The sequence below is a fragment of the Octopus sinensis genome, linkage group LG24, assembly GCF_006345805.1.
Source record: "Octopus sinensis linkage group LG24, ASM634580v1, whole genome shotgun sequence".
Taxonomy (NCBI): Eukaryota; Metazoa; Mollusca; class Cephalopoda; order Octopoda; family Octopodidae; genus Octopus; species Octopus sinensis.
Window position 1 is genome coordinate 18,126,934 of NC_043020.1, and position 18,307 is coordinate 18,145,240.

An 18,307-nucleotide genomic window follows, 5' to 3' on the forward strand; every position below is an offset into this window, starting at 1 on the left:
CTTTTACTTGTGTTAGTCATTTGACTGTGGCCATGCTGGAGCACCATCTTTAGTCAAGCAAATCGACCCCAGGACTTATTCTTTGTAAGCCTAGTACTTATTCTATCGGTTTCTTTTGCCGAACTGCTAAGTGATGGGGACATAAGCACACCAGCATCAGTTGTCAAGCAATGCTAGGGGGACAAACACAGACACACAAGCATACACACACACACATATATACGACAGGCTTCTTACAGTTCCAGTCTACCAAATCCACTCATAAGGCTTTGGTTGGCCCAAGGCTATAGTAGAAGACACTTGCCCAAGATGCCATGCAAGCTACTTACCACATAGCCACTCCTAATTCTCGTTTTTATTGTCCTTGTTTACAGGGTTTAATTATACTTTAATTTATTTGTATTAAGTGCTTTCCCCCCCTTTTTTCCACTTGCTTCAGGTCATTAGACTGTGGCCATGCTGTAAATCCAAGGAGAAATGCCACAAAATATTTTGTTCAAGGTGCTAACAATTCTGCCACCCCAACTGCCTTAAAAAAATACAGCAGGTTAAAAAAAAAAAGGTAACAAAGAGACAGAGAAAAAATGTTAATGACTGAAATGTATTTACAGTGGTTCAATTTTATTTATATTGTGCAAATGTCAAGAGCATTATTTCATTTTGTAACAGTTGACATACTAAAATAGACACATATATTTGTTTAACCGTTCAAGATCAGAGCAAGCAGTATAAAATATGCACCTGATATATCCACCTACAGCAGCAAACACTTTGGAAGAATAGCTATATCCACAAAAGTGGTCTTTTTTCTTTGGGTTTTAGTCAAAAAGAATTGACGCTGGTGCCTAATTTTTAAAACCTGGTACTTGTATTATCAGTTTCATTTGGTGAGCTAAGTTACAAGGATGTAAAAAAATGAACACTGGTTATCAACCAGTGGAGGGAAACAAAAACACACAGGGCTTATTTCAAGGTGTGCTTTGGGATTGAACCTAGAACCATGTGGTCAGGAAGCAAAACTTCTTACCACACAGCCACATCTGCACCTGTTGTTTATGAATTTTATATATTTTATGCTATTAAGAAGATAATTAAAAGGATGTGCATGCGGTACATGTGCATATGCGCATAATAACAATTGCATATGCTGTCAGAACCATAGAGTTCAACAGGTTAAAAATATAATTTCTAGGATTTATACAAGGTCACATATTTTGGGTGTTTCACTTTAAACTTTTTAAGGATGTAATTATTGAAAAATAAGTGCGTAGAACTGGGGTGGGGGAGAGAATATTTCCCTTGAAATAGGGAGGCTTTAAAAGCTTCCAAATGTTATTCCAATTCTGTCTTTAATAGAAACAAAGATGGGTGGGTGGTGGGGGTGGTATTCATGTGTTGCACCTAGATTTTTACGTATCACAAGATGCAGGCCCAATTTTTAAATCATTAAATTAACATGCTACACTTTTGAAGTGGTTTTCTTTCAGTATTCAAATAAGTAGAGAAAGCACATCTGTGTGAGGAAGGGGTGGATGGCGGTTCATAATTGATAGCTGAATTCAAACGCTGCTCTAAATAACAACAATCAAAACAAGAAAACAGCCGATGGAACTACGAAACACAGATAGATATAATAATGGCTACTCCTTATTCCTCATAAAAATTATTTCAACATCCACTTTTCCATGCTTGCACAGGTTAAACAAAATTTGTTGGAGCAGATTTTTGACAACTGGATGGTCTTCCTATTGCCACTGCTCAAGTGTTTCCAAGCAAAGTAATATTTCTTGCAGTCCTTTGAAATAAGAACAATACAATGACTGAACATGCCTTCATGAAGTTTGCAAATGAATGACACTGGCAAGGTGACACAGACACACCCACCAGGCTTCTTCCAGTTTGCGTCTACTAAATTCACTCACAAAGCTTTGGTAAGCTTGAGGCTGTAGCAGAAAAGGCTAGTAGTCCAAAGTGCCACGCAGTGAGACTGAACCTGTAATCAAGTGATTGTGAAGCAAACTTCTTAACCACATAGCCATGTCTGCACCTATACAAGGGGGTTCTGAAAAGTTCCTGGCTTTGGGTGAAAACATAGGAAGATCGGTTAATTATGATTTTATTCAACACATTCCCCTCTCAGATCCACATACTTAATGCAGGGGCCCTTCAGTTTTTTTTAAGCCCCATAAAAGAATGCAGAAAGGTTGGGTCTCTACCCAGGCCTTTCACGATAAACCCTTAAAACCAGGAACTTTACATCAACCGCTGCCTTTATATATATTTACATTGACACACAAGCCAGAATGCATACATACTCACATGCAGACTTAAGTCTATGAAGACACACACACACACAGCAAAGTAATGATTGAAGAGGCAAATAGTCGAGTTGGATCAACAGATAAGATAGTGTAGTACCTACTTAGGGGTATCAAGAGTTCAGATTTATTAAATGTACAGTTCTTTTTGCAGCGTGGAAGGTGTTTGTAAACCATTTAAGAAACACACACACAAAAGCCGTTCGTTTCACTTCAACATTTAAGTTTAATTTGTCAAAATATTTTCGTCGCTTTAAGACCGCGTCAGTGAACAGGTCGCGGTCTTAAAGCGACGAAAATATTTTGACAAATTAAACTTAAATGTTGAAGTGAATCGAACGGCTTTTGTGTGTTTCTTAAATGGCTTACAAACACCTTCAACGCTGCAATTGTTTTCGTTTCAGCACACGATCTCAGATCAAATCACTTGCTATGCAAGTACATCTCCACAGTTCTTTTTGTTTCTGGGTAAGACATACAACTATACGTGGATCTATTTCATTTTAACTGTTGGGTGTAGCTATCAGATCATTTGTAGACCACCTGGTGAAAACCGGAAACCACTCCAATATAGGCCTTGCCTAGATAAATATTAATAGATGCTTTTATCTACAACATGACCCAGAGTTATCTTCAACTTAGTGGCACACAGACATACATAAATTAAAAACTATGAACACAATAGTCAAAAGATCACACAAAACACTAGAGTTACAAAAGTTCCGTGGTCATGTGACTTGGTAGAGATAGCAGTCAAATTTTATTTAGCATCTTAAGAAGGATATGACAACACACCAGCATGTTCTCGGCTTTTTGTGGCTAAGTACCCTTTTTTTATGGAATGGTCTTTTACAAACACACTCCTCTCCATGTTTTGAAGTGAAAAAGAAAAAACAAAACAAATTATTTTACTACACTATCATTTATGGTTCGTTCTTTTAACGTTTATCTTTTACTTGTTTCAGTCATTAGACTGGCCATTTTGGGGTACCGTCTTGAAGAATCTTTAGTTGGACAAACTGACCCCAGTACTTTTTTCTGAAGTTTCGTACTTATTCTATCAGTTTCCGTCTACCAAATCCACTTACAAGGCTTTGGTCAGCCCAAGGCTATAATAAAAGACACTCACTTAAGGTGCCACAAAGTGGGATTGAAACTGGAACCATGTGGTTGGGAAGCAAGCTTCTTACCACACACAGCCACACCTGATTCATTATTCACATTGCCTTATACTATCCAACCCTACATGAACTTCATTTTAGTTATGTGCATGGACTAGTGGACCCTATGATAAATCTTTTATCTATTTTACCATGTCAGCATGCCTAGGAAAGGGATTAATTCTGAAGTGGGATTTTATGGTCAAATGCACCTCCTGTTGCTAGCCTTTGCCCATTTTTCAGATAAATAATACCACCTCCACTGCTAATATTTAATTTTTAATTATTATTTGGTTAAAAATTTTATTTCTAAGAAAAATCACAATAACCTCTACCCAGGGCTCTTTCATACCATCCCATTAACATTTACAACAACCCTGAGAGCTCACAAAAGACAAAGGAAATGTTACCACTGAAGTTTAAGATCCACTGCTTTAGATAATGCAGTCATATATATCCAGGAAGAAAAAAAACTATATACTTGGATGGTCATAAGTGGAATGAACTTGATCATAGATCTCAATGATTGAGGCTGACCTAGGATTAAACAACCAGTTTCACTATGATAGACTAATGTGATCGAATAACTCAAAGTCAGTGGTAAATCCACAATGCGCTGGGTACCTATAGATAAAAGAAATTACTTTATTTACCTCAAACTATAAACATATTCTTTCAATTTATCATAGCTTAACAATGAAATCTTTGGTCAGCAAGTGTTCTCCGCCGTTCTTTAATCTCAGGTCAACTCTGAGTGAGCAGAAGACCTATGATCAAAAGTATTCCAGGCATGCCTATTCCTCTTCTCCTGCCCTAGGCATAGTACATCTAGGTATACATATTATCCAATGTGCTCTTCTTTTTTCAAGACTTTAAAATGAAAGTCTAATTAATTTGACTGCTGTTTCTAGCAGGGCAAGCAACCATTATGTTGATGGGTGGGGTTGGTAGTTGGATATCAAGTGAGGACCACAGAGATAGATTTAAAAGCAAAACTTGCATGTCTTCAATCCAAAATCTGACAGAAAACTAAATACAAAAACATACAACAGGTTGCTCTAGCTCGTTGATAAATATTTTAATCCGTATCTTCAAAGAGTTCCCTATTATATATCAATAAATTATCTTCTCTCTCACACACACACACATGCATTCACATCACATACATCTACATAAAAGCTTCTTTTAAGCATGATCGTTTATAATAATTGGTGCAAAAATAACTGTGGTTTTGTTATTTAAATTTTGATGCGTATTTTCAAATAAACCTTTATTTAACTGTGTTTATGTAATATAACCATTCTGAAGTGCAGACTTCAGTCTATTGATTTATGCTAATGGTTTTTGCTTTTACTATTTATTCTTGTTTTATTTTAGGCTGTCAAGTGAAAGATAAGGGGGAAAAAAATTCTAGTGATTTTATTGTTTGAATTTTAAAACAAAATGCAAACTGGCATTGGCAGAAAAATGCTCACAATATCAAACCAAACATTTGGACAAGGGACTACCAATACAAAGACAGTTCAACATTGGTTCCAAAATTTCATAGGGGAGATGAGGGGTTTGAAGATGAAGATTGTGAATGGCCTTCTGCAATTGACAAAAGTTAAATGAAGGCCATCATCGAAGGGGACCCATGCAAAACAATGAAAAGTAACAGAAGATATGTAAAAAAAACAGAATACCATTCAAGAGTTGTTACATTTCCACTACAACAGAAACTTAAATCAGCTCAATAAATGTGTTGGCCATACAAAAAAAAAAAAGAAAAGAAAGAAAAAAAGAAATCATTATTCTGAAGCCTGCCCATGTTTTGTACAATAAAAGTAATCCCTTTTTTAACCCTTTACCTTTCAGATTACACTGTGTAATAAAATTAAAAAAATTTTTTTTTTGTCTTTGGTCAGTAAGTGTTATATCCTATTTGCTCTCCTACTTAGAAATCAAAGGAAATCACTATGTTCCCTTCAAACTTTGCTTTTGTGACCTGGGCATCAATGTTTTGAAACTGACCTGTTTTTCTACTACACTTGAGACAGATTCAGCATTGAGTTGCTGAAGCAGAAATATCATTATAGCAAATATTCAGCTCAATCCGACAGATATGCTTGTCAGTTGCTTGACCTTAACCTTGAGGTTGTCCCTTAGTGGCTGATAATATGTTCATCTCTGATCATGAGATGAGCATCATAGCTATGTGCCAAGAGGGATTCTTTGGGGGTTTGAATAGATGTAAGGAAAGCAAAGTTTGAAGGAAATATTAGCCATTTTTCATGCTTTCCAGGGGTAAGCAAATAGGAAATAACAGCTGCTACCCCAAAAACAAAAATTGTGTCAGACAGTGTTATTCTGACAAATATAATGCTTATTTATTCATGTTTGTTCTGAATTAATCATGCATTACCAATATCTTCAAGATTTCAATGTGATTGTTTATTTTTAGGATGAGATTTTGCAATAGGTGAGGGAGACTGGACTGGCTGGTTGAACATATAAAACAGGTAGAATATTTAGGCCAGAAATGGTCAGTTGAGATGCCAAGGGGTTAACAGCATTCAGGTATGTGGTAACAGATGTCTTCTATAGAATGGCTGATGGCATTCTGCACAGGGGCTGAGAAAAAGTGAAGAACTAAAACACTTTCCCAAACCAAAGCTACATAAAAAAAGTCACTAATTGGTTGTCATCAAGCATTTGTCAATTAAAAGACCAATTCTTCTCCATGATGCTGACCATGTTTTGTAAATGACTGCAGAAATTGAATATACTAACACCCAGCTTTCCCCTTTGACCAACTACCATATTTCTTAACCTTTGTCCTAAAGAAGGTCTTTGACAATCAAACAACAGCTCAAAACACTTTACAAGAATCCCCTGGTTCCTGGACTTCAGAAGTCTATGTTACACAAATAAGTAGATCTGTTTCTCACTGGCAAAAATATATCAATTCTAATGGTTGTTGTTTTTTTAACAACTGCAAATTATTCTGAGCTGAGAGATAGTATTTTGAGGTACCAGTCTGATGCTATTTGTTTTGAACTTACTGAATATGCAAAATTGATTCCACAATGTAACTTAATGGAGTTTTTGCTAATAAGCTCAGACATGGCTGTGGGGTTAAAGAAGCTCACTTTACAAACATGTTTTAAGGTTCAGTCCCACTGTGAGGCATCTTGGGTAAGCTCCACCCCAGCCAATGCCTTGTGAGTGAAATTAGGAGACGGAAACTTTTAGAAGCCTGTCGTGTGTATATATATCATCATCATATATATATATATATATATATATTATATGGGTGTGCCTTTGTGTTTGTCCCTGCCCCTGTTTGACAACCAGTGTTGGTTTGTTTACATGCACTTAGCTTAGTGGCTCAACAGGAAAGACCAACAAAACAAGTACCAGACATTGGGGGTAATAATGGGGTGCTGGTTGGCAATGCCCACCTACTTACTATTCGCAGGTTTAGAAATTAGGGCTTAAAAATTGGTCTATATAAAGTTGCTTGAAGCTGGTTTTCTTAAGAACAAAGAAGAAAAATAAACAGAAAAAAAAATGAAAAGGTTACTGATGAAGCTGGTCACAAAATTTCCAGGGGAATTCCCTAGAAAGATATATTACTGACCAAAAGCAATGTCAACAGCAATAATAGTGACAAGAGCAGAAGTAACAACAAAATTAAAAGAATATATATACATACACAAACACATGTGTGTTGCTGTATCTCATGGTTTTGAGATTTTAATGATGTGATTGTTTGTTTAGAGTGACACTGTAGAATAGGTGTGAGAGGCCAGATCTGGGTAGTTTATACACCAAGCTGAATAATTTGGGCCAGATATGGCTGATTTAAGTGCCAAAAGATTAAAATGGTCTAAATTATAATCTTCCACCAAAATTTTGCGCTAATTTGTTCCAGACCCCAGTTTAACAACAAGGAAGTTATTTTGCTAAATTCAGTGCATGGCTTATAGTTAGGGCTTTCAGCTCACAATCATAAGGAAAAGGAGTCGTACCGGCAATTCAAAGGGTCAGCCATGTCACATTGTGTCATGCTGAATCTCCCTGAGAACTACATTAAGGGTACAGGTGTCTGTGGAGTACTCGACCACTTGCATGTTAATTTCACAAGTAGGTTGTTCCATAGATTGGATCAACTGGAACCCTCATCATGGTACCCAACGAAATGATAGTGGCAGTAAAAAAATTAATTGAAACAAAAGCAGCGGTTTATATCTCTTAGTTCTTAGTTTTCCTCTATGATGAGAAATATCCTAAGTTAACAAACCAGCTTTTAACCATTTATTCCACATGTTGATACTGGCAGAAACAGATGAGCAAATGACACGTTCTCTGTGGGCTTCAGACCTTCACTAGAGAATTTTGTGCGATTTAAAATATTTGTGGCTTTAACTCTTTAGCATTCAGATCATTATGTCAAATATAATCTTTATTTATTCTCATTGTTTTAAATTAATCATGCATTATCTTGTATCTGCACAATGTCAATGATGTGAATATTTACTTTTAGAATGACATTGTAGGGTAAGTATAAGAGGCCAGATGTGGCTGGTTTGAGCATAAAACAGGAAGAATATTTGATATGGCTGGTTTGAATGCCAAAAGGTTAAAATATTTGCAGCTGATAGGTTTTAGCATCACAATTTGTTTTATTTTTGCTATTATATGTATCAAGAGCAGTGCTCCCACAACCGGTCTGGCACAAGACGATGCTAGGTGTGCTGCAGTGTAACCTGAATATAATTCTTTTCTCCCATACACAGGCACAGGAGTGGCTGTGTGGTAAGTAACTTGCTTACCAACCACATGGTTCCGGGTTCAGTCCCAATGCGCGGCACCTTTGGCAAGCTGACAAAAGCTTTGTGAATGGATTTGGTAGATGAATGTAATTGACTTAGACCCACGGAAAGAAAGAAGATTAACAGTAGACTATTACAAAAGGAAGTTACTGGTCCTTGCCCTGTGCAATTGTTTGACTTCCTAGCTGTAACAGCCAAATCTGCATGACACCTTCAGCAAGTGTCTTCTACTATAGCTTAAGGCCATCCAAAATTTTGTGGGTAGATGTCATCATTATCATCATCTTCGTTAAGCGTCTGCTTTCCATGCTAGCATGGGTTGGATGGTTCAACTGGGGTCTGGGAAGCCAGAAGGCTGCACCAGGCCCAGTCTGATCTGGCAATGTTTCTGTGGCTGGATGCCCTTCCTAACGCCAACCACTCCGTGAGTGTAGTGGGTGCCTTTTACGTGCCTCCGACAAAGGTGCCAGACGAGGCTGGCAACAGCCACAATCGGATGGTGCTTTTTACGTGCCACCGGCATGAGGCCAGTCGGGGTGGCGCTGGCAACAGCCACGTTCGGATGGTTCTCTTACGTACCACCGGCACTGGTATGATGGACAGAAACTGAAAGAAGTCCATGTGTGCATGTATCTATGTATCTTTATGTCTGTGTTGGTCCACCACCACCACCACTTAACAACCAGTGCTGGTATGTTTATGCCCCTGTAACTTAGCAGTTGGGCAAAAGAAACCAATAGAATAAGTACCAGGCTAAAAAGAAACTAAGTACTAGGGTAAATTCATTCAACGAAACTACTTCAAGGAGGTGCTCCAGCATGACTGCAGCCTGATGACTGAAACAAGTAAAAGAATCAGATAATGTAGCGTATGGACTAGAGAAAAAAGAAAAGGCAGAACTGGAAAACCTTTGATCCGATATCAGCCTGATCAGGCACAGCCAACATGGGAACCACCATGCAGTCATGCTACTAGAAACAACTGCCAAATGTCTCCCAGATCATGTGTGCTTCCTTTTCTTAAGATCATATGTGTTATGAAAGAGATTTGGCTGCTATTTCTAGTTGGTTGAGGAAATATATAGTTTCCTTCGTTATTAATTCTTTCTAAATTTTGGTACAATGCCAGCAATTTTAGGGGAGAGGGTTAAGTTGACTATAAATGGTATTTCCTCTATTGACCCTGAAAGGAAGACAAACAATGTTGACCTTGGTGGCATTTGAACTCAGAACGCAAAGAATCACAAGAAATGATGCCAAGTACTTTGTCTGGGCACAGTAATGATTTTTCCAGTTAGGTGGCTCTTCATAAATCCTTTTTACTCGACAATGGCCATGCTGGAGTACTGACTTCAAAAGATTTAGTTGGAGAAACTGATCCCAGGATTTATTCTTTGTCAGCCTAGTAATTATTCTATCAAGTCTCCCTTGCTGAACTGCTAAGTAACAGGGGGGGGGGGGGACACACAACGGGCTTGTTTCAGTTTCTGTCTACAAAATCTACTCACAAGGCATAAGGGTTGATTTGGAGTTAAGCAACGACATCAACAGAAATTTCCAGTATTCAACTGGTTCTTGTTCTATCAACCTATAAATGGATGAAAGGTGAAGTTGACCTCACCCTAGTGCTATAGCAAAAGACACCTGACCAAAGTGTTGCACAGTGGGACTGGATTTGAAATCAAGTGGTTGTAATGTGGGTTTCCTAAACCACGCAATCATGCCTGTGACTATTTCTTTTATTCTTTTGCTTCTTTCAGTCATTTGACTGCAGCCATGCTGGAGCATCACCTTGAGAGGTTTTAGTCAAACAAATCAACTTCAGAACTTATTTTTTAAACCTAGTACTTATTCTATCAATCTCTTTTGCTGAACCGCTAAGTAACGGGGACATAGACACACCAATACCGGCTGTCAAGCAGAGATAGAAACAAACACAGACACAAATGCGCACACACACATAGATGTAGACATATGCATACGATAGGCTTCTTTCAGTTTCCATCTACCAAATCCACTCACAAGGCTTTGGTCAGTCTGAGGCTATAGTTGAAGACATTGGCCTAAGGTGCCACATAGTGAGACTGAACCCAGAACCATGTGGTTTGGAAAGCAAGCTTCCCAACCACAACAATTTTTTAAATATATAATTCTACGTTAGATAGGTGGCACATAAAAAGCACCATCCGAACGTGGCCGATGCCAGCGCCGCCTCGACTAGCTTCTGTGCCGGTGGTACGTTAAAAGCACCAACCAATCGTGGCCGATGCCAGACTCCCCTGGCACCTGTGCCAGTGGCACGTAAAAGGCACCCACTACACTCGCGGAGTGGTTGGCGTTAGGAAGGGCATCCAGCTGTAGAAACACTGCCAGATCAGACTGGAGCCTGGTGCAGCCCCTGGCTTCCCAGACCCCGGTCGAACCGTCCAACCCGTGCTAGCACGGAAAACGGACGTTAAACGATGATGATGATGATAATTCTACATTAGATATTACGAGCTCTAATGATTTGAAATGAAAGAGCAACAGACTTGTAACTGATGATACTAAGACCACGTGTTTATCACTTGTTTTAATGTTGAAACATGAAAAAAATATCACAAGTGAGAGGTTTCAACTGCCTCCTCAGCCAATAGACTCTTGTACATCTGCTACGTTTCAAGCACTGGCTGCTTGTCAATCTGCCAGAAATGCCACACACACCCACACTCAAGTACATGCACACACGCATGCAGACACATAAATAAAACCTCTCTGTATACATGTTGCCTTGCACTATGTACACACTAATGACTTGCATACCAACTCTCGTTTCTTATATTGCCAGAGATAGAAGAAGAAAAAGAAAAAAAATCCAGTCAGTTTATAAATTAACGTAATTAAATAACTACAGACAATTAGGGTGACAAAGAGTTAATGGTTCAAATGTTGGTGAGTCCTATCCAGCCCATACATTCTCCCTATTGTATATTCAAACTGGCCATATGTGGCCTCTCACATCCAGCCTACAATGTCACTGCAGAAATAAACAATCACATAATCAAAATCTTGAAGTTACAAGATAATTAATGCATGATTAATCCAAAACATTATGAATAAATAAGCATAACATTTAACAGAGTAACCTGAATGCTAAAGGGTTAAAATTCCACAGATGTAGGAGTGGCTGTGTGGTAAATAGCTTGCTTATGAACCACATGGTTCTGGGTTCAGTCCCACTGCATGGCACCTTGGGTGAGTGTCTTCTATAGCCTCAGGCCGACCAAAGCCTTGTGAGTGGATTTGGTAGACGGAAACTGAAAGAAGCCCGTCATATATATGTATATATATGTGTGTGTGTCTGTGTTTGTCTCCCCAACATCGCTTGACAACCGATGCTGGTGTGTTTACGTCCCCGTGACTTAGCGGTTCGTCAAAAGAGACCGATGGAATAAGTACTAGGCTTACAAAGAATAAGTCCTGGGGTCGATTTGCTCGACTAAAGGCGGTGCTCCAGCATGGCCACAGTCAAATGACTGAAACAAGTAAAAGAGGGGTACTCCATCCAGCTGTCAAATAGATTCCATAGAGATGTTCAGAAAGCATGAGACAGTTTATTGTTTGTTGGTGAAAGCTGGCAGATGGAAACAGTATGTAACTGACAATAGCATACACCACTGGGGTTCAAATCCAGTTTACAGATGAAAAGAGATAACCTGTGGTGCATGTGTGTTGTTTTTGTATACAAGGTGCTGTGAAAGGGCTTTGGAATAGGAATTCTCTGATAAACTGGAACCAGATTACACACACTGTAGCTCACAGCAACACCTGGTAAACAGTCCTGGATAAAACTAAAATTAAGAAGAATAAAATAAAAGAATATCTTGAAAATATAAGTCTTAAGTCAACTGTAATCACTCTCTCTCTCTCTTTCACAACACACACACACACACACACTTATACAGTGCCCCATTAGTCCATTCTGATTTTGGAAGGTAACAAATAATTAAAATTCAATTAAAAGATCATTTCTGTCTTTGTCAAAGAAATATAAAAATAAAAAATAAATGATCAGTGATAAAACTGTGTATATGTGTATGTATGTATATACATGTGTGTATGTGTGCATGTACAAAGGGAGCCAACATTTCTATCATCATCATCATCATCATCCTCATCATCATCATTGCAGTCATCAATATTACTACAAAGTCTCCCAGCTGCAATATTTAAGAGCTGAGAAAGAGGAAATGCATTGACTGCTATCAATTGTGAAAGGGACACAAGTGCCTGGAGAGAAAGTGAGTGAGAGGGAGTTCGTGCATACATGCATGCGCGTGCGTGCGTGCGTGTGTGAGTGAGTGCCTATGTCTAGTTGTGAGTCTGTGCAGGCACATGTGAACGTGTGTGTGTGTGTGTGTGTGTGTGTGTGTGTGTGTGGTGCATATGTGTGTAGTAATGTGCTGAGTGAAGAGGTCAGCCATAATAACTAACAGCCTCTGGACATAACACAACCACTCTTGAAATCAATGAGGTGACAGTCAGCTTAGAAGAGTGGTAGGAGAGAGATAGCCAGATAGCTAAATAGACAAACAGATAGATAGAGAGAGAGAGAGCGCGCGGAGAGAGAGAGAGAGAGGGGGGGACAGTCAGGTAGAGAGGTAGAGAGGGAGTAAGACAAGAGGCAGGCAGGCAGACAGACAGTCAGAAAGACAGGCAGAAGAGTAGGACATATAAAAGTGGGGAGGGGAGGGCAGATGAGGTGGAGAGAAAGAGAATGGAAGAGAGAAAGAGAGAAGAAATGCTGGTGACTGCAGACATCATATTTTCAAGTCACTGGCTCTACTTCTCTTTCTCTTTCTATCTCTCTCTCTCTCTCTCTCTCTCTCTACACACACACACACACACACACACACACACACACACACACACACACATACAAATGCAAATACATACACATAAATACACACACACACACACACACACTGAAGCTGTACTCACTAAACAGTGCTACAGCTATCAGTAGGATTGGTGGTTGCTATGGCAGCAACAGTAGTAGTGGTGATGGTGGAAATGGGGAAGAGAGAAGGGAGAATGGGAGACAGTGAATGTGTTTGTGTGTGAGAGAGAGAGAGAGAGAGAGAGGAGGGAAGGAGAGAGAGGAGGGAAGGAGAGACAGCATGGACGTTCAGTGAACACAAATAGCAATCAGAACATCATGTTAATGCCAACTGAAGTAGGAACCAACCAGCTTGGGAAATTGGTAAGAAAAGAGAGGGAGGGAAAGAATAAGAGAGAGAGAGAGAGAGAAAGTGTATGAGAGAGAGAGAGAGAGAATGTGAGAGTGGCAGAAAGAGGAGAATGTGAGAGGCATAGAAAGAGAGACATATAGATAGATAGATAGAAAGATGTCAGGGAAAGAATGAGGTGAGGAAAAAGCTAAGTGATAAAAACAAATTTAGAGAGCTGAACATTTGTACTAAACTAAAAACAGTTGTTTACTATGGATAGAGTTGATAAAATAGTTTAAAGAGAGAGAGAGAGTAGAAAACAGGTTATATTACTCTGAAGAATTTTTGAAAAAGTAAAGTTGAGGCACTAATGAAAGTAGTAAGGAGAAAGACTCCCAAGGAAATGATCTTGTATGGTTAAGTGCAGTTTAACCATCAAGGTATTTTGCTTAAGAAATCTGAGAGAAGAGCAGCGTATGTGCAGATGCATACATTTGCGCCTCCTCACCTATCTCTCTCATATATATATATATATATATATATATATATATATATATATATATATATAAAGTAGGTGCACAGACACACACACACATACAAAGTGAAAGAGAGAAATTGATTTGCATAGATTTGACAGAAATACATAGCAGTACAGTGTTACATGATGGAACTGGTAAGTAAATACAGTAGTCAGAAATAGCCACCAGCAGATATATATATATATATATATATACACATACACACATAAATATATACCCACACACACACACATACATTATGTGTGTCTATGCACGTGCACGCATGCATGCACACTCACTCACTTACACGTGCATCTTCCTAACGCATCTCCCTAGCATTTCAAGTTTCTATACAATCTGTGTAGATAGGCATGGACCAGACAATAGTATTTTTGTCTGTTTGCTTCTCCCCCCCCTTTTTTTTACCAAATGAAGAAGAGACCAGGTGTGCTTAATAAACATTCAAAACTGAATGAATAAGACAATTTGTTTGACATCTAATTCACAATGTCTTCTTTTATACTCATTGCTAAAATGAAACACCATTTTTTTTTTCTCCCCCATCTTGCAAAGGCCCTAATGAAGCCTCCCCACCGCTGTGGTTCATTCAAGGCTAGAAACAGACAATCAGTGACAACTTACTCTGCTATGTGGCACAAGTAAATTGGACACAAACCCAGTCTGTCAACAGTGCTGATAATAATTAACGATTTTTAGTTTTGACATAATGATCAGAAATTTCAGAGGAGTGGGGATGGTATCAATAAACTCGAACATGGTGTATTACTGGTATATATTTTTATCAACTCTCAGAAAGAAGGAAGACAAAGTTACTCTTAGCAGCATATATCTTTATACTTGCTTCAGTCATTAGACTGTGGCCATGCTGGGGCAACACCTTGAAGAAGTTTAGTCGAATGAATTAACTCGAGTAATTCATTTTATTTTTAAGCCTCGTATTTATTCTATCAGTCTCTTTTGCCAAACTGCTAAGTTACAGGGGGGCAAACACACCAGCATTGGTTGTCAAGTGGTGGTGGTGAGGATAATCACACACACACACACTGAAGCTGTACTCACTAAACAGTGCTACAGCTATCAGTAGGATTGGTGGTTGCTATGGCAGCAACAGTAGTAGTGGTGATGGTGGAAATGGGGAAGAGAGAAGGGAGAATGGGAGACAGTGAATGTGTGTTTGTGTGTGAGAGAGAGAGAGAGAGAACGATAGAGAGAGAGAGAGGAGGGAAGGAGAGAGAGGAGGGAAGGAGAGACAGCATGGACGTTCAGTGAACACAAATAGCAATCAGAACATCATGTTAATGCCAACTGAAGTAGGAACCAACCAGCTTGGGAAATTGGTAAGAAAAGAGAGGGAGGGAAAGAATAAGAGAGAGATAGAGAGAGAAAGTGTATGAGAGAGAGAGAGAGAAAATGTGAGAGTGGCAGAAAGAGGAGAATGTGAGAGGCATAGAAAGAGAGACATATAGATAGATAGATAGAAAGATGTCAGGGAAAGAATGAGGTGAGGAAAAAGCTAAGTGATAAAAACAAATTTAGAGAGCTGAACATTTGTACTAAACTAAAAACAGTTGTTTACTATGGATAGAGTTGATAAAATAGTTTAAAGAGAGAGAGAGAGTAGAAAACAGGTTATATTACTCTGAAGAATTTTTGAAAAAGTAAAGTTGAGGCACTAATGAAAGTAGTAAGGAGAAAGACTCCCAAGGAAATGATCTTGTATGGTTAAGTGCAGTTTAACCATCAAGGTATTTTGCTTAAGAAATCTGAGAGAAGAGCAGCGTATGTGCAGATGCATACATTTGCGCCTCCTCACCTATCTCTCTCATATATATATATATATATATATATATATATATATATATATATATATATAAAGTAGGTGCACAGACACACACACACATACAAAGTGAAAGAGAGAAATTGATTTGCATAGATTTGACAGAAATACATAGCAGTACAGTGTTACATGATGGAACTGGTAAGTAAATACAGTAGTCAGAAATAGCCACCAGCAGATATATATATATATATATATATACACATACACACATAAATATATACCCACACACACACATACATTATGTGTGTCTATGCACGTGCACGCATGCATGCACACTCACTCACTTACACGTGCATCTTCCTAACGCATCTCCCTAGCATTTCAAGTTTCTATACAATCTGTGTAGATAGGCATGGACCAGACAATAGTATTTTTGTCTGTTTGCTTCTCCCCCCCCCTTTTTTTTTACCAAATGAAGAAGAGACCAGGTGTGCTTAATAAACATTCAAAACTGAATGAATAAGACAATTTGTTTGACATCTAATTCACAATGTCTTCTTTTATACTCATTGCTAAAATGAAACACCATTTTTTTTTTCTCCCCCATCTTGCAAAGGCCCTAATGAAGCCTCCCCACCGCTGTGGTTCATTCAAGGCTAGAAACAGACAATCAGTGACAACTTACTCTGCTATGTGGCACAAGTAAATTGGACACAAACCCAGTCTGTCAACAGTGCTGATAATAATTAACGATTTTTAGTTTTGACATAATGATCAGAAATTTCAGAGGAGTGGGGATGGTATCAATAAACTCGAACATGGTGTATTACTGGTATATATTTTTATCAACTCTCAGAAAGAAGGAAGACAAAGTTACTCTTAGCAGCATATATCTTTATACTTGCTTCAGTCATTAGACTGCGGCCATGCTGGGGCAACACCTTGAAGAAGTTTAGTCGAATGAATTAACTCGAGTAATTCATTTTATTTTTAAGCCTCGTATTTATTCTATCAGTCTCTTTTGCCAAACTGCTAAGTTACAGGGGGGCAAACACACCAGCATTGGTTGTCAAGTGGTGGTGGTGAGGATAATCACACACACACACACATATATATATATATGCATGTGTGGTGTGTGTGTGTGTATATATATATATATATATATATATATATATAACAGGCTTTTCTCAGTTTCAGTCTACCAAATCCACTCACAAGATTTTGATTGGCCCAAAACCATAGGACTGAACCCACAAACACGTGGTTGAGAAGCAAGCTTCTTACCACACAGTCACTCCTAATTATAAATTATAAAAATTAAATAAAATTATGACAATGACTAATGATTTCTTGATCAATATATGAAATCAGATATCTTGATCGGGGTGGAAGGTGGGGACAACATTAGATTCAATGGAGAATGGAGTCACATCCAGAAGTATCTTAGTTATTTGGCTGTTATATTTCATTATTAATAATAATCTTATCTACTATAGGCACAATGCCTGAAATTTGGTGGGGAGAAGGCTCATCGATTACATCAACCCCAGTGCTTGTCTGATACTTATTTCATCAGTCCCAAAAGGGTAAAAGGCAAAGTTGATCTTGGGACATAAAGATGGATGAAACACTGCTAAGCATTATGCCCAGCATGTCTTAATAATAATAATAATAATAATAATAATAATAATCCTTTCTACAATAGGCACAAGGCCTGAAATTTTGGGGGAAGGGATGAGTTGATTACACTGACCCTAATGTTTCACTGGTACTTAATCTATCGACCCCGAAAGGATGAAAGGCTAAGTCGACTTTGGCAGTATTTGAACTCAGAACGCAGCGACTGGTGAAAAACTGCTAAGCATTTCATGCAGTGTGCTAATCATTCTGCCAGTACGCTACCTTAATAATAATAATAATAATATAATAATAATAATAATAAAAATAATAATAAAAATAATAGTTTCAAATTTTTCAACAAGGACAGCAATTTTGGGAAAGGGAATGAGTTGATTACATTGACTTCAGTGTATAACTGGTACTTAAGTTATCAACTCCGAAAGGATGAAAGGTAAAGTTGACCTCGGCAGATTTTGAACTCAGGATGTAGCAATGGGTGAAATATACTAAGCATTTCGTCCAGAGTGCTAACAGTTCTGCCAGCTCGCCCCCTTAATAATAACAACAACAGCAACTATCCTTCCAATTACAGGCACAAGGCCAGAAATTTTGTGTGAGGATGCTAGTCAATTATATCAACTCCAATACATGACTGGTACTCATTTCATCGAGCCCAAAAGGATGAAAGGCAAAATAGACTTCAGTGGAATTTGAACCCAGAACACAATGATTTGAAATTTTGGCATGAGGCCAGAAATTTCGGGGTGGGGGTAAGTCAATTACATCAACCACAATGTTTAACTGGTACTTATTTATCAACACTGAATGGATGAAAGGCAAAATCGACCTCAGCAGCTAAGCATT

General features: G+C 38.4%; 1 protein-coding gene across 1 annotated transcript in view; it reads right to left on the minus strand.

Annotated features, from left to right (window-relative positions):
• Positions 1–18,307, minus strand: part of LOC115223813 — a 201,092-nt gene that overhangs the window by 127,384 nt on the left and 55,401 nt on the right. The window lies entirely within an intron of this gene.